Below are 20,863 nucleotides of genomic sequence, written 5' to 3' on the forward strand. Positions count from 1 at the left end.
AAGCATTTGTCGATTCCTTTCTTTGTAAAGTCTTTTTTGAATGTAGAACGTTTTCCTCTAAAAGCGCGCGTTTTTGTATTAGCGCTTTTTTGGGAACGCAAGCGGTTTTAATATCCGCATTTAATTGGCATTAATTTGCCCTTCATTCTCTCTTGGCTTTTATTTTAAATTTCCTAATCAAAAATGGTTTCTCTTCTTCATTTCTTCTTCGTAACTTCTCCCTTTACTCTCTCATTTTCTGTTTCTCTCATATGCTCTCTGTCTTTCGCTTGCGCTTCTGCTTTCGTCGCTTGCCGTTTTTCTGGGCAGCCTTTGTCTCTGCGCTTCCATTCTTCCTCGAAGCTTCTTCCATCTCCAGGTTAGTCCCATTTCGTATTTTCCTCGTTGTTTTTTGACTTTGCGATGGGGTTTTCCTTTTGATCTTCTTTTTGGGGAAAGTTTGGATCTTTCTGTTTTTTATCATGCTTGACTTGTTGCATGCTCTGGAATTTCTTTGCTTTTTGGTGCAAATCTTTTTCTTGTTGCTTGAATCTTTTTCTTTTGCATGTTGCCGCCATTTCTGTTTGTGCCTTGGCTGATGATTTTTTGCTTGATTTCAAAAGAAAGTTTGCGCCTTTGCTGCTTGGCCTTTTTTTGACATTTCTCATATACTGTAGAAGTAGTGTTTTTCGCTGGTAAACTGTAGAAGTGTGGTCCTTTTGCGTTTTTGCTTCCTTTGTTTTCTGGATTTTATTTTGATGAGTGCTGGGATGTAGGCCGTAGAAATAACTTGAAAACCTTGCTTGTTTACTGCCTCCAAGGGATACCCCAAGACCTTTGTCTTGAGTCTTGGGGTTTTCCCTTTTTGTTTATCCGCCCGTCGAGATGTTTTGCCCTCTGTCCGAGATATTTTTGAGTAATCCATTCTTCTTTTATTTTTGTAGGATTTAGTTGACCTCATGTCTTCCCGAAATAACGTTGTCGAAATGCCTTCCCAGGTTCCCACGGGTATGGCTGATTGGGTGGACTCCATGGTTCTTATGTGTGTCTCGCTGGTTGATTCTGAATTTTGTACTCAGCTTAGGCAGTTTCACAGTGTCTGTAGTAATTATGGTGATGAGAAGAATTATGAACTTGTCCCTCCCTCTTCTGACGAGAGAGTCTGTTTTTCGACTCGAGTTGTTGATGGTCGCCCTTTCTTTTATGCTTATGATTTTTTCTTTGGTCAGCTGGGTATCTCCCTTCCATTTACCAAATTCGAAACCGACCTGTTATGGTCTTGTAATGTTGCCCCTTCTCAACTTCACCCCAATTCCTGGGGTTTTATTAAAATTTTCCAGTTGCTGTGCGATGGTCTTGGTATTTCTGCTTCCCAATCTCTCTTTTTCTATCTGTTTGTCTTGACTAAGCCCGGTGTGGTAAAAAAAAAAGTCGGCCTGGGTCTCCTTTCGTTCTACCCAGGGGAAGAAGGTTTTTTCCATGTTTGACGAGTCGTTCCGTGATTTTAAAAATTACTTTTTCAAGGTCCGAGCTGTTGAAGGAGCTCGGCCCTTTTTTCTAGATGAAAATGACGAACCTGCTTTTCCCTTGGAATGGCAAAAAGATGTGAAGGTTTCCAGGTATTCATGGAAAATGTTGGATGATGCTGAGCGAGCCTTTGTGACTATCTTGGAAGAACGCTGGGGTCAACCTCCCCATCTTGACACAAAGAAATTTCTAACCAATCCTACTCTTCTTCAAACTGAATTGGGTATCTTGTGTTTCTTTTATTATTTTGTTTATATTGCTTGTAGCTGTCTTTTCCGACTTATCCGACTTGTAGCTGAGTTTTCTGTTTTATTTACAGAGGCAATGAAGAATAATGAATCCATGAAAGCTGATAAGAGGGCGCAGAGGGCGACTGCTGCCAGAAATGCTGCTGCCCAGGCGGCTGGGGAGGGATCCTCCCAAGTGCGCGAGAAGCCGTCGGTGCAGAATTCCGCCGGGGTGAGGAAAGTGATCCCTACGCCCCGAGTTCGTTTGGCAGATCCTCACGTCACCTCTGCTGCTCCTTCTGTTGCTCCTCCCAATAAAAAACAAAAGATTGCTGAGCCCTTTGACCTCGATGCTCCTGATTTTAATGCTATTGAATTCGTGGATCAACAAATCGGTCCTTATGGCACTCTCTCCATGGACGATGTGTCCATCCTCCATCACTTGGAATTCATGGCCCGAAATCATGTGAAGATGGCGTACATGTCGGCTGCCATATATCGGACTGCTCAGAATCTCCCTCTCCACGCTACTAAAGCATTTGTGGAGGAGGTGAAACATGAGTTTGATCGGATGAAGGAGCTAAAGGAGGAGCTTGAGACGAAGGTAGCCAAGCTGGAGAAGGACTTGAAGAATGAGGAGGCGAGCTCTCAGTCATTGGCGGCTTTTTTGAGGTTGGCTGAGGATGCAGTCCTGATGCACAAGGAGAGTTACCTTTCATCTTATCGGGAAGTGATGCGCCTGAGGAGGGAGCTTGACAGTGTTCGGGAAGATTATACTGAGCTCTAAAGTCATCTCGTTGGCAGAGTGACTGCTGCTTATGAGAACTTGAGGTAGCAAGTTCAGGTCATTGCTCCCGAGGCCGACCTCACCCTTTTTAGCCTGGATAATATTGTCAGGGATGGCAAGATTATCCTTGATGATGAGGGTGGTGATGATGATGTCGTTCCTCTTGTGTCTTCTACCAAAGTGCCGACCTCTTCAGTTCCTCCCGCTATGCCCGACCCGGATTGCCAGATCTTGAATCGGGAGGATGGAACTGTGGATGCTGTGCCGATCCAGACTCGCCCTCCTTCTCCTTGTCCTGATGCTGCCAAGAAGGCTCCTGATGCTTGTCGATCTTTTCTTAAAATTTGTGTAGTTGGCCCGGCTTGTGGGCTTTTTTAGAACTCTTTTATTTATTTGCTGATACTTCTTAGTTGCTTATCTAGCAACTTTTATTTTGAAAAACAAACAATAGCTCGCTATCTTTTTTATAGTAGTTTTTGGTGGCCTTTCGAGGCCTTATAACTCTGTAAAAAGTAGTTTTTTAACTAGGCATCTTTTCTGTTTTCTGCTGATGTCGAAATCTTGCGGATCGACCTCCTTGGGTTGTTTTTGTTTTGTTATTTGTAGCCTGAATCCTTTGAGGTCGTGGTTGTGGGGGTCCAACTTGTTTCTTTAGTTTTCTTTGCTTTGTATGCTTTCTTAACGTTGGTCCCCTTCTAAGCTATTTTCGTAATCCTGTGTCTTGGACCTTTGCTAGGTCTCCTTCAGGGATTACTTTTATATCTTATTTTTGTAGGAGTTCGACTTCGTTAGGTCGACCTCTTTCTAAGTTATTTTTGTAATCCTCTTTCTTGGACCTTTGTCAGGTCTCTTTCAGGGATTACTTTGATAACTTTCCAGTTGTAGGAGTCCGACTTGGTTATATCGGTCTCCTTTAAGTTATTTGTAGTCCTCCTTCTTGGATCTTTGTCAGATCTCTTTCAGGGACTACTTTGATAACTTTTAAGTAGTAGGAGTCCGACTTCGTTATATCGGTCTCCTTTAAGTTATTTTTGTAATCCTCTTTCTTGGACCTTTGTCAGATCTCTTTCAGGGATTACTTTGATAACTTTCCAGTTGTAGGAGTCCGACTTGGTTATATCGGTCTCTTTTAAGTTATTTGTAGTCCTCCTTCTTAGATCTTTGTCAGATCTCTTTCAGGGACTACTTTGATAACTTTTAAGTAGTAGGAGTCCGACTTCGTTATATCGGTCTCCTTTAAGTTATTTTTGTAATCCTCTTTCTTGGACCTTTGTCATATCTCTTTCAAGGATTACTTTGATAACTTTCCAGTTGTAGGAGTCCGACTTGGTTATATCGGTCTCCTTTAAGTTATTTGTAGTCCTCCTTCTTGGATCTTTGTCAGATCTCTTTCAGGGACTACTTTGATAACTTTTAAGTAGTAGGAGTCTGACTTCGTTATATCGGTCTCCTTTAAGTTATTTTTGTAATCCTCTTTCTTGGACCTTTGTCAGGTCTCTTTCAGGGATTACTTTTATAACTTTTCATTTTGGGCTGACTTTGTCATGTCGAGCCCTTTTAAGTTAAAGTAATCCTCTTTAATAGGGTTGGCCAGACCTCTTTCCAGGGTTTACTTATAACTTGGGTTGACTTGGTCCGACTTCTCAACGTCAGCCAGTCTTTAAGTTATTATTTTAGCAATCCGTAAGACCTCGTCAGGTTCTTTTTTAGATTACTTTCGATAACTTCTTACATTATTCTGTGTTCATCTTTGCTGATTTGTAGAAAGTGGTTGTCATCTCTAAATCGTCCTTTGGGTGAATCGTGTTTTCACCTTTATCGGATGGTTGTCTTTATCATGATCGTGCAGTGAAATTGTTTTTCACTTTCTGCCGATCTGTTGCTTTATAATCGAACGATGAATGTTTCAGATTAATGCGTCTTGAAATCTTTGTAGAATATCTAAAATATATTTTATTTAAAGGAAAAGTGCAAATATATACATATGGGATTTTCTGAGTCTCAACTTGGTGCCTCATTAAAAAACCTTTTCAGGAAAAAGAGTGCATCCAATGATGAGATCTTTTATCTTTTCTAACTATAGTACCTTTTGAGGTTGCAGGCGTGCCATGACCTGGGAAGCTCTCGTCCATCGAGTTCAGACAGTCTGTAGTAGCCCTTTCCATGTACTTCTACAACTCGGTAGGGTCCTTTCCAGTTTGCTGCCAGCTTTTCTTCTCCTGGTCGAGTAGTTCCGATATCATTTCGGATTAGGATGAGATCATTTTCTGCAAAACTTCTTGGCACTACCTTTTGATTATATCTGGAAGCCATTCGGCATTTTAGAGCTTCTTCCCTGATCCGAGCTCTTTCTTGGATTTCGGGTAACAAGTCGAGTTCTTCTTTCTGAAGTTGGGAGTTTGCTCCCTCATTGTAGTGAACTACTCTGGGCGACCCTTCCTCAATCTCTACTGGAATCATCGCCTCTATTCCGTATGCTAATCGGAAGGGGGATTCCTTTGTGGTGGAATGTGGCGTTGTTCGATATGCCCACAGGACCTGTGGAAGCTCTTCTGCCCAGGCTCCCTTTGCATCTTGTAATCTTTGTTTTAATTCGGCCAATATGACTTTGTTAGCAGCTTCGGCCTGCCCATTGGCTTGTGGATGTTCGACGGAGGTGTACTGGTGCTTTATATTCAAGTCGGCTACTAGTTTTCTAAAGCCTGCATCTGTGAATTGGGTGCCATTGTCTGTGGTTATTGAATATGAAACCCCGAACCTTGTGACAATGTTTCTATATAAGAATTTCTGGCTTCTTTGAGCGGTGGCATTGGCCAGGGGCTTTGCCTTGATCCACTTTATAAAGTAATCTATCCCTACTATGAGGAATTTAACTTGTCCTGATCCCTGTGGGAAGGGGCCGAGAAGATCGAGTCCCCATTTTGCAAACGGCCAAGGCGAGGTCACGCTGATGAGCTCTTCTGGCAGGGCGATGTGAAAGTTGGCATGTTTCTGACATGGTGGGCATGTTTTTACAAATTCTGTGGCTTCTTTCTGTAGAGTTGGCCAATAAAATCCCTCCCGGAATACTTTTTTGGCGAGAGCTCGTGCTCCGAGATGATTGCCACAGATACCACTGTGTATTTCTTCTAGCACTTCCTTTGTGTTGGAGGTTGGCACACATTTTAGTAAAGGTGTTAAGATTCCTCTTTTGTACAGGATGTTGTTTATGATGGTGTAGTACTGTGCCTCCCTTTTTAACCTCTTTGCCTCCTTTTCTTCTGTGGGGAGCATTCCTGTTCTGAGGTAGTTGGCTATAGGGGTCATCTATCCTTGGTCCTGACTTGTTATAGTCAGGACTTTTTCCTCTTCCGAGATTGACAGGTTCTGCAACATTTCCTGGATGAGGCTTCTATTGTTGCCCCCTGGTTTGGTGCTGGCTAGTTTTGAGAGTGCATCAGCTCGGGCATTTTGTTCGCGGGGTATGTGGCAGATCTTATACTCCCCTATTTGTCCGAGCTGTTCCTTGGTTTTATCCAAATACCTTTTTATGGTGGGATCTTTGGCTTGGTAGCTCCCTGTTATTTGTGATGTGACCACTTGTGAATCGCTGTAAATATTGAGTTTTTGAGCTCCGACTTCTTTAGCCAGCTTCAAACCAGCTAATAATGCTTCATATTCTGCCTGGTTGTTTGAGGCCGGGAACCCGAACTTGAGGGAGAGCTCAACCTGGTTCCTTGGTTGCTTTCTATTATCACGCTCGCACCGCTTCTAGTTTTATTTGAAGAACTGTCCACGTAAAGGTTCCATTCTGTTGGGGTTTCTAGGGCATCTGTGAATTCTGCGATAAAATCGGCCAAATACTGTGATTTGATGGCCATCCGAGCTTTATATTGGAGGTCAAGCTCTGACAACTCGACTGCCCATTGTAGAATTCTGCCTGCTAGATCTGTTTTCTGTAATATTCCTTTTATGGGTTGGTTAGTTCGAACCTTAATAGTGTGAGCCTGGAAGTACGGGCGGAGTCGTCGAGATGTTAGGATAAGAGTATAGGAAAATTTTTCTATTTTCTGGTAGTTCAGCTCGGATCCCTGTAGTGCCTTGTTAATGAAGTAGACGGGTTGTTGTCCATTTTCGTCTTCTCTGACTAGTGCTGAGGCTATTGCCCGACTCCCTACTACGAGATATAATATGAGCGGTTCTCCTTCTCATGGTCGAGATAAGATAGGTGGCCGTCCTAAGAACTCCTTGAAGTCTTTGAATGCTTGCTCACATTCTGTCGTCCATTCGAACTGTTTTCCCTTTCTTAAAGTAGCATAGAAGGGGAGAGATCTTATCGCAGCTCCTGCTAAGAATCGGGATAGGGCGGCCAATCTCCCGTTGAGTTGTTGTACTTCTTTGACACATGTTGGGGTCTTCATGTTGAGTATGGCTTGACATTTGTCTGGATTTGCTTCAATTTCCCTTTGTGTGAGCATGAAACCTAAGAATTTGCCTGCTTCTACTGCGAAGGTACATTTTGCGGGATTGAGTCGCATGTTGTGTTTCCTTATGGTGTCAAACACTTGAGCCAGGTCAGATAATAATGTATCTTCGGTTTGTGTTTTTATTAGCATGTCGTCCACATAGACCTCCATGATGTTTCCGATGTGATCCGAAAAAACTTTATTCATTAGTCTTTGATATGTAGCTCCTGCGTTCTTGAGACCGAAGGGAATCACGATGTAACAGTAGTTTGCCTATGGTGTTAAAAACGAGGTATTTTCTTGGTCTCGTGGATACATGGGGATTTGGTTGTATCCTGAATACGCGTCCATAAACGAGAGATATTTATATCCAGAGGAAGCATCTACCAGGGCGTCAATACTTGGGAGTGGGTATGGATCTTTTGGGCAAGCTTTGTTGAGATCGGTGTAATCGGTGCACATTCGTCACTTCCCATTCGATTTTTTCACCAAGACGACGTTGGCTAGCCATAGCGGGTATTTAACTTCTCTTATAAATCCGGCTTCCAGTAGTGCCTGTACTTGCTCTTCCACAGCCTGGGATCGCTCTGGCCCAAGCTTTCTTCGTCTCTGCTGTACCGGTCGAAATCCTGGGTAGACCGCCAACTTGTGGCACATTAGCTTAGGGTCTATGCTTGGCATGTCCGCGGCTTTCCATGCAAAGAGGTCGACATTATCTCGAAAGAATTGTATTAGCAATTCTTTTAAATCTCCTTTGAGGATTGTGCCGATATTAGTTGTTTTTTCCGAGGTGTCCCCGATCTGAATTCTTTCTATCTCGCCCTCTGGTTGGGGGCGAAGATCTTCTCGTCGTTGAACTCCGCCCAACTCGATTGCGTGGAACTCTTCTCCTTTGCCTCTGAGGTTTAGGCTTTCGTTATAACAGCGACGTGCCATTTTTTGGTCAGCTTTTATCGTGGCTATCCCTTTCAGAGTTGGGAACTTCATACATAGGTGTGGGGTCGAGACTATTGCGTCGAGTTGGTTGAGTGTTGTCCGACCTATGAGAGCATTGTAAGCTGAACTTACATCAACCAAGATGTAGTCTATTTTGAGGGTCCTGGATTGGTCTCCTTTTTCGAAGGTTGTATGTAGTGATATATATCCTAGTGGTCGAACCGGGGTATCTCCTAACCCGAACAGGCTGTTTGGATATGCCTTAAGTTCTTTTTCATCTAAGCCGAGTTTGTCAAAGGCTGTCTTGAATAAGATGTCGGCAGAACTCCCTTGGTCTATTAAGGTGCGGTGTAGGTTGGCGTTTGCCAATATGATGGTGATGACCATGGGATCGTCGTGTCCTGTGATGATGCCAGACGCGTCCTCCTTAGTGAATGTTATCACTGGGATGTTGAGTGCTTCCTCCTCTCCTTCGACATGATATACTTCTTTGAGATACCTTTTGCGGGAAGATTTGGAGATCCCTCCTGCTGCGAATCCGCCATGTATCATGTGGACATGTCTTTCTGGTGTCCGAGGTGATCGTTCTGTTCGCTCGGTATCTTCATCTCTTCGTCTTTTTCTTTGATCATCATCTCGAGTAGCCAGGAATCGATCTAATTTTCCTTCCCTTACCAATTTTTCTATGATATTTTTTAAGTCAAAGCATTCGTTGGTGGCGTGTCCTCTGACCCGATGATATTCACAATATTCCTTCCGATTTCCTCCTCCCCTTTTTCCTTTGAGGGGCCGTGCTGGGGGGAATTTTTTCTGTATGGCAGACCTCTTTGTATATTTCGACTAGGGATGCTCTGAGGGGAGTATAATTATGGTATTTTTTAATTTTCTCCCCTTGTCGGTCTTCTTTTCATTTAGATTCCTTGTCTTTGTCACGGTAGGAGGCCCCCGATTTTGAGGTCTCTCATAACCGAGCGTTTTCTTCCATGTTGTATTTTTCTGCCCGTTCCTGCACTTCGTCTAAGGAAGTCGAGTACTTTTTTGATATAGACTGGCTGAAAGTTCCCTCTCGTAGGCCGTTGATAAGTCCCATGATGGCGGCCTCTGTGGGTAAGCTTTGTATGTCCATGCATGTTTTGTTGAATCTTTCCATGTAATTGCGGAGGCTCTCCCGATCTCCTTGCTTGATTCCTAGTAGACTGGGGGCGTGTTTAGCTTTATCTTTCTGGATGGAGAATCTGGCGAGGAACTTTCCGGCTAGATCGTCAAAGTTTGAGATGGACTTGGGAGGTAAGCTGTCGAACCATCTGATCACCATTTTCGTGAGGGTTGTTGGAAAGGCTTTGCAGCGAATGGCATCTGAGGCGTCGGTAAGGTACATTCTGCTTCTGAAATTGCTGAGATGATGGTTGGGACCAGTGGTACCGTCGTACAAAATCATATCCGGGAGTTTGAAGTCTTTTGGAATTTTGGTTTTCATGATTTCCCTGGTGAACGGATCCTGTTCTTTGCGTGAGCTTTCCTCAGGAGTGATCCGAGGGACTTTTAATTTGAGATCGGCTTCTAATTGCTGTAACTTGTCTTCCAATTCTCGACGTCGCCGTACTTCTTTTTGTAGATCTTTTTCTATTTCTTGTTGTCGTTGGGTTTTTTCTTCAAGTTGCTTCAAGCGATTTTGAAGGGCTTCTATTGCTCCCGGTTTAGCTGAATTTTTGTCTCCATTGGATTCCAAAGTGTCCTTTGGTGGGGTGTCCGCATTTTTGTGCGGTGTTCTATTCTCTAGATCTGAGTCGTGGTCATTGTCATGGTTTTCCGCCATGGTGATGGGATGACTTCCAGATTCCCCGGCAACGGCACCAATGTTCCGAGGGTTACCTGAAACTGTAGGTCAATCTCGGACGAGATCTTCTATGCTGGTCGGAACCGATGTGTCCGGTTGGTGAATGGTGACCGGAGCTGGTGCGTCCGACTTGTTTGGACTTGAACGTGCTGCTGATCCTCCATCACCGAAGGGTGGGGGGTACCTGCAAGAGATTCCGATGCTTAAGTTAGCATGGGTATTAAACAGGTGTTATGTAGAATCAGAGTATGAGTTATACCTGGGTGCTCCAGTGTATTTATAATGGTGACATGTGACCTTTTGGATAAGATAAGTTAGTTATCTTATCTTATCTTTATCTTTGAGTTGAGGTCAGCGTATCTTTCAACGGAACCGCCTTCATCTCTATAGGCTTAGGCCGCCTTAGGATTCGGGTCGTGCTCCTCTGTTTGGGCCCTTAACTGGGCTCTTTTGTCGATTTGGCCGAGCTCTTTGAGAAGAGGTCGGATAGTCTGACCTAAAGAGGTTGGTCGCTTTTTCTCGGATAATCCTAGGTCGGATAGCTCGACCCAGGGTATGAACACAGCCGAAAACAACAATGCCAACAATGCAAGGAAGGTGCTTGGTGACTTTACTGCACCTACTCCTGATTTCTATGGGAGAAGCATCTCTATCCCTGCCATTGGAGCAAACAACTTTGAGCTTAAGCCTCAATTAGTTTCTCTAATACAACAGAATTGCAAGTTTCATGGACTTCCATTGGAAGATCCTCATCAGTTCTTAGCTGAGTTCTTGCAAATCTGACACTGTCAAGACCAATGGGATTGACCCTAAAGTCTACAGACTTATGCTTTTTCCTTTTGCAGTAAGAGACAGAGCTAGAACATGGTTGGATTCACAACCTAAGGAGAGCCTGAACTCTTGGGAAAAGCTAGTCAATGCCTTCTTGGCAAAGTTCTTTCCACCTCAAAAATTGAGTAAGCTTAGAGTGGAAGTCCAAACCTTTAGACAGAAGGATGGCGAGTCCCTCTATGAAGCTTGGGAGAGATACAAGCAATTGATTAGAACGTGCCCTTCTGACATGCTTTCAGAATGGAGCATCATAGGAATCTTCTATGATGGTCTGTCTGAACTATCCAAGATATCATTGGATAGCTCTGTTGGAGGATATCTTCATCTGAAGAAGACGCCTGCAGAAGCTTAGGAACTCATTAAAATGGTTGCAAATAACCAATTCATGTACACCTCTGAAAGGAATCCTGTGAATAATGGGTCAACTCAGAAGAAAGGAGTTCTTGAGATTGATACTCTGAATGCCATATTGGCTCAGAATAAAATATTGACTCAACAAGTCAATATGATTTCTCAGAGTCTGTCTGGAATGCAACCAGCAACAGGCAGTACTAAGGAAGCTTCCTCTAAAGAAGAAGCTTATGATCCTGAGAACCCAGCAATGGAAGAGGTGAATTACATGGAAGAATCCTATGGAAACACCTATAATCCTTCATAGAGAAATCACCCAAATCTCTCATGGAAGGATCAACAGAGACCTCAACAAGGTTTCAACCACAACAATGGTGGAAGAAACAGGTTTAGCAATGGCAAGCCTTTTCCATCATCTTCTCAGCAACAGACAGAGAATTCTAAGCAAAACCCCTCTGACTTAACAACCATTGTCTCTGATCTAATCAAAACCACTCAAAGTTTCATGACTGAAACAAGGTCCTCCATTAGAAATTTGGAGGCACAATTGGGTCAGCTGAGTAAGAAAATTACTGAACTCCCTCATAGCACTCTCCCTAGCAATACAGAAGAGAATCCAAAAAGAGAGTGCAAGGCCATAACCACATCTCACATGGACGAACATGGAGAGGAGGAAGAGGCAGTGATTCCCATTGAGGAAAACCTCAATGGACGCCCACTGACCTCCATGGAGTTCCCTAATGAGGAATCATGGGAATCTAAGGCTCATACTGAGACCATAGAGATTCCATTAAATCTACTTCTGCCATTCATGAGCTCTGATGAATATTCTTCCTCTGAAGAGGATGAAGATGTTACTGAAGAGCAAGTTGCTAAGTACCTTGGAGCAATCATGAAGCTAAATGCCAAGTTATTTGGTAATGAGAATTGGGAGGATGAACCTCCATTGCTCATCAAAGAACTGGATGACTTGACTAGGCAGAGATTACCTCAAAAGAGACAGGACCCTGAAAAGTTCTCAATCCCTTGTACCATAGGCACCATGACCTTTGAGAAGGCTCTGTGTGACCTAGGGTCAAGCATAAACCTTATGCCTCTCTCTGTAATGGAGAAGCTAGGGATCATTGAGGTACAAGCTGTAAGAATCTCACTAGAGATGGCAAACAATTCAAAGAAACAAGCTTATGGACTTGTAGAGGATGTCTTGGTAACGGTTGAAGACCATTACATCCCTGCTGATTTCATAGTCCTAGAGACTGAGAAGTGTATGGATGAATCCATCATTCTTGGCAGACCCTTCCTAGCCACATCAAAAGCTGTGATTGATGTTGACAGAGGAGAATTGATCATTCAAGTGAATGAAGACTCCCTTGTATTTAAAGCTCAAGGATATCCCTCTATCACCATGGAGAGGAAGCATGAAGAGCTTCTCTCAATACAGAGTCAAACAGAGCCCCACAGTCAAACTCTAAGTTTGGTGTTGGGAGGCCACAACCAAACTTTAAGTTTGATGTTGAACCCCCACATTCAAACTCTAAGTTTGGTGTTGGGAGGTTACAACATTGCTCTGAACATCTGTGAGGCTCCATGAGAGCCACTGTCAAGCTATTGACATTAAAGAAGCGCTTGTTGAGAGGCAACCCAATCTTTACTTATCTATGTTAAATTTCTATTTTCTATTGTTATTTTATGTTTTCTGTAGGTTGATGATCATGTGAAGTCACAAAAATAATTGAAAAAGCAAAAACAGAAGGAAAAACAGAATGAAAAACAGAACACCCTGGAGGAGACAGTTACTGGCGTTTAAACGCCAGTAAAGGTAGCAAAATGGGCGTTAAACGCCTAGTCTGGCATCATTCTAGGCGTTTAATGCCAGAAAAGGGCACCAGACTGGCGTTTAACGCCAGGAATGGGCAAGAAGCTGGCGTTAAATGCCAGAAATGGGCAGCAGCCTGGCGTTTAACGCAAGGATTGGCAGAAAGGGGCGTTTTGCACGCCACTTGGTGCAGGGATGAGATATCCTTGACACCTCAGGATCTGTGGACCACACAGGATCCCCACCTACCCCACCACTCTCTCTCTTCTTCACCCATTCACCAATCAGCTCAATACCTCTTCCCCAAAAACCCCTCACCTATCAAATCCCACCATTCTCTTCACCACTCACATCCATCCTTCATAAAACCCCACCTACCTCACCATTCAAATTCAAACCACTTTCCCTCCCAAACCTACCCTCTATAGCCGAACCATACACACCCCTCTCACCCCTATATAAACCCATCTTCACTCCTTCATTTTCACACAACCTAAACACCACTTCTCCCCATTGGCCGAAACACAAAGCCCACTCCATCTCCTCTATTTCTTCTTCTTCTACTCTCTTCTTTCTTCTTTTGCTCGAGGACGAGCAACCTTCTAAGTTTGGTGTGGTAAAAGCTAAAGCTTTTTATTTTTCCAAACCATTTATGGCACCAAAGGCCGGAGAAACCTCTAGAAAGAGGAAAGGGAAGGCAAAAGCTTCCACCTCCGAGTCATGGGAGATGGAGAGATTCCTCTCAAGGGTGCATCAAGACCACTTCTATGAAGCTGTGGCTAAGAAGAAAGTGATCCCCGAGGTCCCTTTCAAACTCAAAAAGAATGAGTATCCAGAGATCCGACATGAGATCCGAAGAAGAGGTTGAGAAGTTCTCACCAACCCTATTCAACAAGTCGGAATCTTAATGGTTCAAGAGTTCTATGCCAACGCATGGATCACCAAGAACCATGATCAAAGTGTGAACCCGGACCCCAAGAATTGGCTTATAATGGTCCGAGGGAAATACTTAGACTTTAGTCCGGAAAATGTAAGGTTGGCATTCAACTTGCCTATGATGCAAGGAGATGCACACCCCTACACTAGAAGGGTCAACTTTGATCAAAGGTTGGACCAAGTCCTCATGGACATATGCGAAGAGGGCGCTCAATGGAAGAGAGATTCAAGAGGGAAGCCGGTTCAACTAAGAAGGCATGACCTCAAGCCCGTGGCTAGGGGATGGTTAGAGTTCATCCAACGCTCAATCATTCCCACTAGCAACCGGTCCGAAGCTACTATGGACCGGGCTATCATGATACATAGCATCATGATTGGAGAGGAAGTGGAAGTTCATGAGGTTATATCCCAAGAACTCTACAAGGTGGCGGACAAGTCCTCTCCTTTGGCAAGGTTAGCCTTCCCTCATCTCATTTGTCACCTTTGCAATTCGGTTGGAATTGACATAGAGGGAGACATTCTCATTGATGAGGACAAACCCATCACTAAGAAAAGGATGGAGAAAACAAGAGAACCTCATCAAGAGCATAAGGAAATTCCTCATCATGAAATCCCTGAGATACCTCAAGGGATGCATCTTCCTCCACAAAACTATTGGGAGCAAATCAACACCTCCCTAGGAGAATTGAGTTCCAACATGGGACAACTAAGGGTGGAGCACCAAGAGCATTCCATCCTCCTCCATGAAATTAGAGAAGATCAAAGAACCATGAAAGAGGAGCAACAAAGGCAAGGAAGAGACATTGAGGAGCTCAAGCACTCCATAAGATCTTCAAGAGGAAGAACAAGCCGCCATCATTAAGGTAGACCCATTCTTTAATCTCCTTGTTCTTTATTTTTCTATTTTTCGAAAATTGTGCTTTATGTTTATTTATATTTGTGTCTTTATTACATGATCATTAGTGTCTAAGTGTCTATGCCTTAAAGCTATGAAAATGAATCCATCACCTTTCTTAAATGAAAAATGTTTTTAATTGAAAAAGAAAAAGAAGTGCATCAATTTCAAATTTTAAAACAGTTTAATTATTTTGATGTGGAGGCAATACTATTGTTTTTTTGAATGAATGCTTGAATAGTGCATATTTTTGAATTTAATTGTTTATGAATGTTAAAATTGTTGGCTCTTAAAAGAATGAAAGGAAAAGGAGAAATGTTATTTGATGATCTGAAAAATCATAAAATTGATTCTTGAAGCAAGAAAAAGCAGTGAAAAGCTTGCAGAAAAAAAGATATATGCGAAAAAAAAGAGAGAAAAGAAAAAGAAAAAAAAAGAAAAAGTAAGCAGAAAAAGCCAATACCCCTTTAAACCAAAAGGCAAGAGTGATAAAAAGGATCCAAGGCTTTGAGCATCAGTGGATAGGAGGGCCCACAGGAATAAAATCCTGGCCTAAGTGGCTAAACCAAGTTGTCCCTAACCATGTGCTTGTGGCGTGAAGGTGTCAAGTGAAAACTTGAGACTGAGCGGTTAAAGTCGAGGTCCAAAGCAAAAAGAAGAGTGTGCTTAAGAACCCTGGACACCTCTAATTGGGGACTCTAGCAAAACTGAGTCACAATCTAAAAAAGATTCACCCAGTTATGTGTCTGTGGCATTTATGTATCCGGTGGTAATACTGGAAAACAAAGTGCTTAGGGCCGCGGCCAAGACTCATAAAATAGCTGTGTTCAAGAATCAACATACTTAACTAGGAGTGTCAGTAACACTATCTGGATTCTGAGTTCCTATAGATGCCAATCATTCTGAACTTCAAGGAATAAAGTGAGATGCCAAAACTGTTCAGAAGCAAAAAGCTAAAAGCCCCGCTCATCTAATTAATACTGATCTTCATAGATGTTTTTGGAATTCATTGTACATTCTCTTCTTTTTATCCTATTTGATTTTCAGTTGCTTGGGGACAAGCAACAATTTAAGTTTGGTGTTGTGATGAGCGGATAATTTATATGCTTTTTGGCATTGTTTTTAGTATGTTTTTAGTATATTTTAATTATTTTTTATTATATTTTTATTAGTTTTTATTTAAAAATCACTCTTCTGGACTTTACTATGAGTTTGTGTGTTTTTCTGTGATTTCAGATATTTTCTGGCTGAAATTGAGGGACCTGAGCAAAAATCTGATTCAGAGGCTGAACAAGGACTGCAGATGCTATTGGATTTTGACCTCCTTGCACTCAAAGTGGATTTTTTGGAGCTACAGAAGCCCAATTGGTGCGCTCTCAATTACGTTAGAAAGTAGACATCCTGGGCTTTCTAGCAATATATAATAGTCCATACTTTGCTCGATATTTGATGGCCCAAACAGGCGTTCCAAGTCAGCTCAAGAATTCTAGCGTTTAACTCCAAAACTGGCACAAAAGCTGGAGTTAAACGCCCAAACTGGCCCAAAAGCTGGCGTTTAACTCCAAGAAAAGTCTCTACACATGGAAGCTTCAATGCTCAGCCCAAGCACACACCAAGTGGGCCCGGAAGAAGATTTCTGCATTAATTACTCATTTCTGTAACCCTAGGCTACTAGTTCTCTATAAATAGGACATTTTACTATTGTATTTAAACACACATCTTGGGACGTTTAGTCCTTAGACCTTTGAGGCTGGCCATTCGGCCATGCCTACACTATTTGTTCTTATGTATTTTCAATGGTGGAGTTTCTACACACCATAGATTAAGGTGTGGAGCTCTGCTGTTCTTCATGAATTAATACAAAGTACTATTGTTCTTCTATTCAACTCAAGTCTATTTCTTCTCCAAGATATTCATTCGTTCTTCAACTTGATGAATGTGATGATCCGTGACACTCATCATCATTCTCACCTATGAACATGTGCCTGACAACCACCTCTGTTCTACTAGCAATGGCTTGAATGTGTATCTCTTGGGTTTCTAATCTAAGATTGGAACCTTCGTGGTATAGGCTAGAATTATTGGCGGCCATTCCTGAGATCCGGAAAGTCTAAACCTTGTCTGTGGTATTCTGAGTAGGATCTGGGAAGGGATGACTTTGACGAGCTTCAAACTCGCGATTGTGGGGCGTGTGACAGACGCAAAAGGATCAATGGATCCTATTCCGACATAATCGAGAACCGACAGCTGATTAGCCGATGTTGTGACAGAGCATCAGGACCATTTTCACTGAGAGGACGGGATGTAGCCATTGACAACGTGATGCCCAACATAAAGCTTGCCATGGAAAGGAGTATGAATGATTGGAAGAAGGCAATAGGAAAGCAGAGGTTCAAGGGGAACAAAGCATCTTCATACGCTTATCTGAAATCCACCAATGAATTACATAAGTATCTCTATCTTTATTTTATATTTTATTCATCTTTTAATTATCAATCCTCCATCACCATTTGAATCTGCCTGACTGAGATTTACAAGATGACCATAGCTTGCTTCAAGCCGACAATCTCCGTGGGATCGACCCTTACTCACGTAAGGTTTATTACTTGGACGACCCAGTGCACTTGCTGGTTAGTTGTGCGGAATTGTGACAAAGTGTGATTCACGTTTGAGAGCTCCAAGTCCCTTAGCGCCATTGTTGATGATTACAATTTCGCATACCAGCGATCCTTCCTCAATCTCTACTAGGATCATTGCTTCTATTCTGTTTGCTAACCGGAAGGGGGATTCCTTTGTGGTGGAATGTGGCGTCGTTCGATACGCCTATAGAACTTGTGGAAGCTCTTCTGCCCAAGCTCCCTTTGCGTCTTGTAATCTCCGTTTTAACCCGGCCAATATGACTTTGTTGGCAGCTTCGGCCTGTCCATTGGCTTGCGGGTGTTCAACGGAGGTGTACTGGTGCTTTATGTTTAAGTCGGCTACTAATTTTCTGAAGCCTGCATCTGTGAATTGAGTGCCATTGTCTGTGGTGATGGAGTGTGGAACCCCGAACCTTGTGACAATGTTTCTATATAGGAATTTCCGGCTTCTTTGAGTAGTGGCGTTGGCTAGGGGCTCTGCCTCGATCCACTTTGTGAAATAGTCTACCCCTACTATGAGGAATTTAACTTGTCCTGATCCCTGGGGGAAGGGTCCGAGAAGATCAAGTCCCAATTTTGCAAATGGCCAAGGCGAAGTTACGCTGATAAGCTCTTCTGGCGGGGCGATGTGAAAGTTGGCATGTTTCTGACATGGTGGACATGTCTTTACAAATTTTGTAGCTTCTTTCTGTAGAGTTGGCCAATAAAATCCCGCCCAGAGTACTTTTTTGGCGAGAGCTCGTGCTCCGAGATGTTTGCCGCAAATGCCGCCGTGTACTTCTTCTAGCACTTCCCTTGTGTTGGAGGTCGGCACGTATTTTAGTAATGGTATTGAGATCCCTCTTTTGTAAAGGATGTTGTTTATGATAGTGTAGTACTGTGCGTCCCTTTTTAACCTCTTTGCCTCCTTTTCTTTTGAGGGGAGTGTTTCTTCTTTGAGGTAGTTAATTATGGGGGTCATCCGTCCTTGGTCCTGACTTGTTATGGCTAGGACTTTTTCCTCTTCTGAGATTGACGGGTTCTGTAGCATTTCCTGGTTGAGGCTTCTATTGTTGCCCCCTGGTTTGGTGCTGGCTAGTTTTGAGAGTGCGTCAGCTCGGGCATTTTGTTCGCGGGGTATGTGGCAGATCTTATATTCCCCGAGTTATCTGAGCTGTTCCTTGGTTTTATCCAAATACTTTTTCATGGTAGGATCTTTGGCTTGGTAGCTCCCTGTTATCTGTGAGGTGACTACTTGTGAATCGCTGTAAATGTTGAGTTTTTGAGCTCCAACCTCTTTAGACAGCTTCAAACCAGCTAATAACGCTTCATATTCTGCCTGGTTTTTTGAGGCTGGGAACCCGAACTTGAGGGAGAGCTCAACTTGGGTTCCTTGGTTGCTTTCTATTATCACACCTGCGCCGCTTCCAGTCTTATTTGAAGAACCGTCCACATAGAGATTCCATTCTGTGGGGATTTTCAGGACATCTGTAAATTCTGCGATGAAGTCGGCCAGATACTGTGATTTGATGGCCGTCCGAGCTTCATATTGGAGGTCGAACTCGGATAACTCGACTGCCCATTGTAAAATTCTGCTTGCTAAATCTGTTTTTTGCAATATTCTTTTTATGGGCTGGTTAGTTCGAACCTTAATGGTGTGAGCCTGGAAGTACGGGCAAAGTCGTCAAGATGTTAGAATGAGAGTATAGGCAAACTTTTCTATTTTCTGGTAGTTCAACTCGGATCCCTGTAGCGCTTTACTAATGAAGTAGACGGGTTGTTGCCCACTTTCGTCTTCTTTGACTAGTGCTGAGGCTATTGCCCGGCTTCCTACTGCGAGATATAATATGAGCGGTTCTCCTTTTCGTGGCCGAGATAGGATAGGTGGCCGTCCTAAGAATTCCTTGAAGTCTTGGAAGGCTTGTTCACATTCTGTTGTCCATTCGAACTGCTTTCCCTTCCTTAATGTAGCATAGAAGGGGACAGATCTTATCGCTGATCCTGCTAAGAACCTGGATAGGGCGGCCAATCTCCCGTTGAGTTGCTGTACTTCTTTGACACAGGTTGGGCTCTTCATGTTGAGTATGGCTTGATATTTATCCGGATTTGCTTCAATTCCTCTTTGTGTGAGCATGAAACCTAAGAATTTGCCCGCTTCTACTGCAAAGGTGCATTTTGCGGGATTGAGTCGCATGTCATGCTTTCTTATAGTGTCGAACACTTGAGCCAGGTTGGACAATAATGTCTCTTCGCTTTGTGTCTTTATCAACATGTCGTCCACATAGACTTCCATGACTTTTCCGATGTGATCTGAGAAGACTTTATTCATTAGCCTTTGATAAGTAGCTCCCGCATTCTTGAGACCGAAAGGCATCACAATGTAGCAGAAATTCGCTTTCGGCGTTAAAAACGAGGTCTTTTCTTGATCTGGTGGATACATGGGGATTTGGTTGTATCCCGAGTATGCGTCCATAAACGAGAGGTATCTTGATGAGCGGATATTTTATACGCTTTTTGGGGTTAATTTCATATAGTTTTGAGTATGTTTTAGTTAGTTTTTAGTCTATTTTCATTAGTTTTGAGGAAAAATTCATATTTCTGGACTTTACTATGAGTTGTGTGTTTTTCTGTAATTTCAGGTATTTTTCTGGCTGAAATTGAAGGAGCTGAGCAAAAATATGATTCAGGCTGAAAAAGGACTGCCGATGCTGTTGGATTCTGACCTCCCTGCACTCAAAGTAGATTTTCTGGAGCTACAGAACTCGAAATGGCATGCTTTCAATTGGGTTGGAAAGTAGACATCCAGGGATTTCCAGCAATATATAATAGTCCATACTTTGCACAAGAATAGATGACGTAAACTGGCGTTCAACGCCAGTTCTCTGCCCAATTCTGGCGTCCAGCGCCAGAAAAGGATCAAAAGCTGGAGTTGAACGCCCAAACTGGCACAAAAACTGGCGTTCAACTCCACAAATGGCCTCTGCACGTGACTTGCTTAAATCTCAGCCCCAGCACACACCAAGTGGGCCCCAGAAGTGGATCTCTGCATCATCCATCATAGTCTACTCACTTTTTGTAAACCTAGGCTACTAGTTTAGTATTTAAACAACTTTTAGAGACTTATTTTGTATCTCATGACATTTTAGATCTAAACTTTGTACTCTTTGACGGCATGAGTCTCTAAACTCCATTGTTGGGGGTGAGGAGCTCTGCTGCGTCTCGATGAATTAATGCAAGTATTTCTGTTTTCCATTCAAACACGCTTGTTCCTATCTAAGATGTTCATTCGCGCTTAACTGTGATGAAGGTGATGATCCGTGACATTCATCACCTTCCTCAAACCATGAACGTGTGCCTGACAACCACCTCCGTTCTATATCCGATTGAATGAGTGTCTCTTAGATTCCTTAATCAGAATCTCCGTGGTATAAGCTAGAACTAATGGCGGCATTCATGAGAATCCGGAAAGTCTAAACCTTGTCTGTGGTATTCCAAGTAGGATTCAATGATCGAATGACTGTGACGAGCTTCAAACTCACGAGTGCTGGGTGTTAGTGACAGACGCAAAAGGATGAAGAATCCTATTCCAGTATGATCGAGAACCGACAGATGATTAGCCGTGCTGTGACAGAGCATGTGAGCATATTCTTCACTGAGAGGATGGGATGTAGCCATTGA

General features: G+C 43.0%; 1 non-coding gene across 1 annotated transcript; it reads right to left on the reverse strand.

Moving 5' to 3' along the window:
* Nucleotides 1–10,696: 10,696 nt before the first annotated feature.
* On the reverse strand, nucleotides 10,697–10,804 carry LOC112787255 (small nucleolar RNA R71). The gene has a single exon (XR_003194677.1). It is a non-coding gene; the product is annotated as a small nucleolar RNA R71 (small nucleolar RNA).
* Between the last annotated feature and the right edge of the window lie 10,059 nt (nucleotides 10,805–20,863).

The sequence above is a fragment of the Arachis hypogaea genome, chromosome 20, assembly GCF_003086295.3.
Source record: "Arachis hypogaea cultivar Tifrunner chromosome 20, arahy.Tifrunner.gnm2.J5K5, whole genome shotgun sequence".
Taxonomy (NCBI): Eukaryota; Viridiplantae; Streptophyta; class Magnoliopsida; order Fabales; family Fabaceae; genus Arachis; species Arachis hypogaea.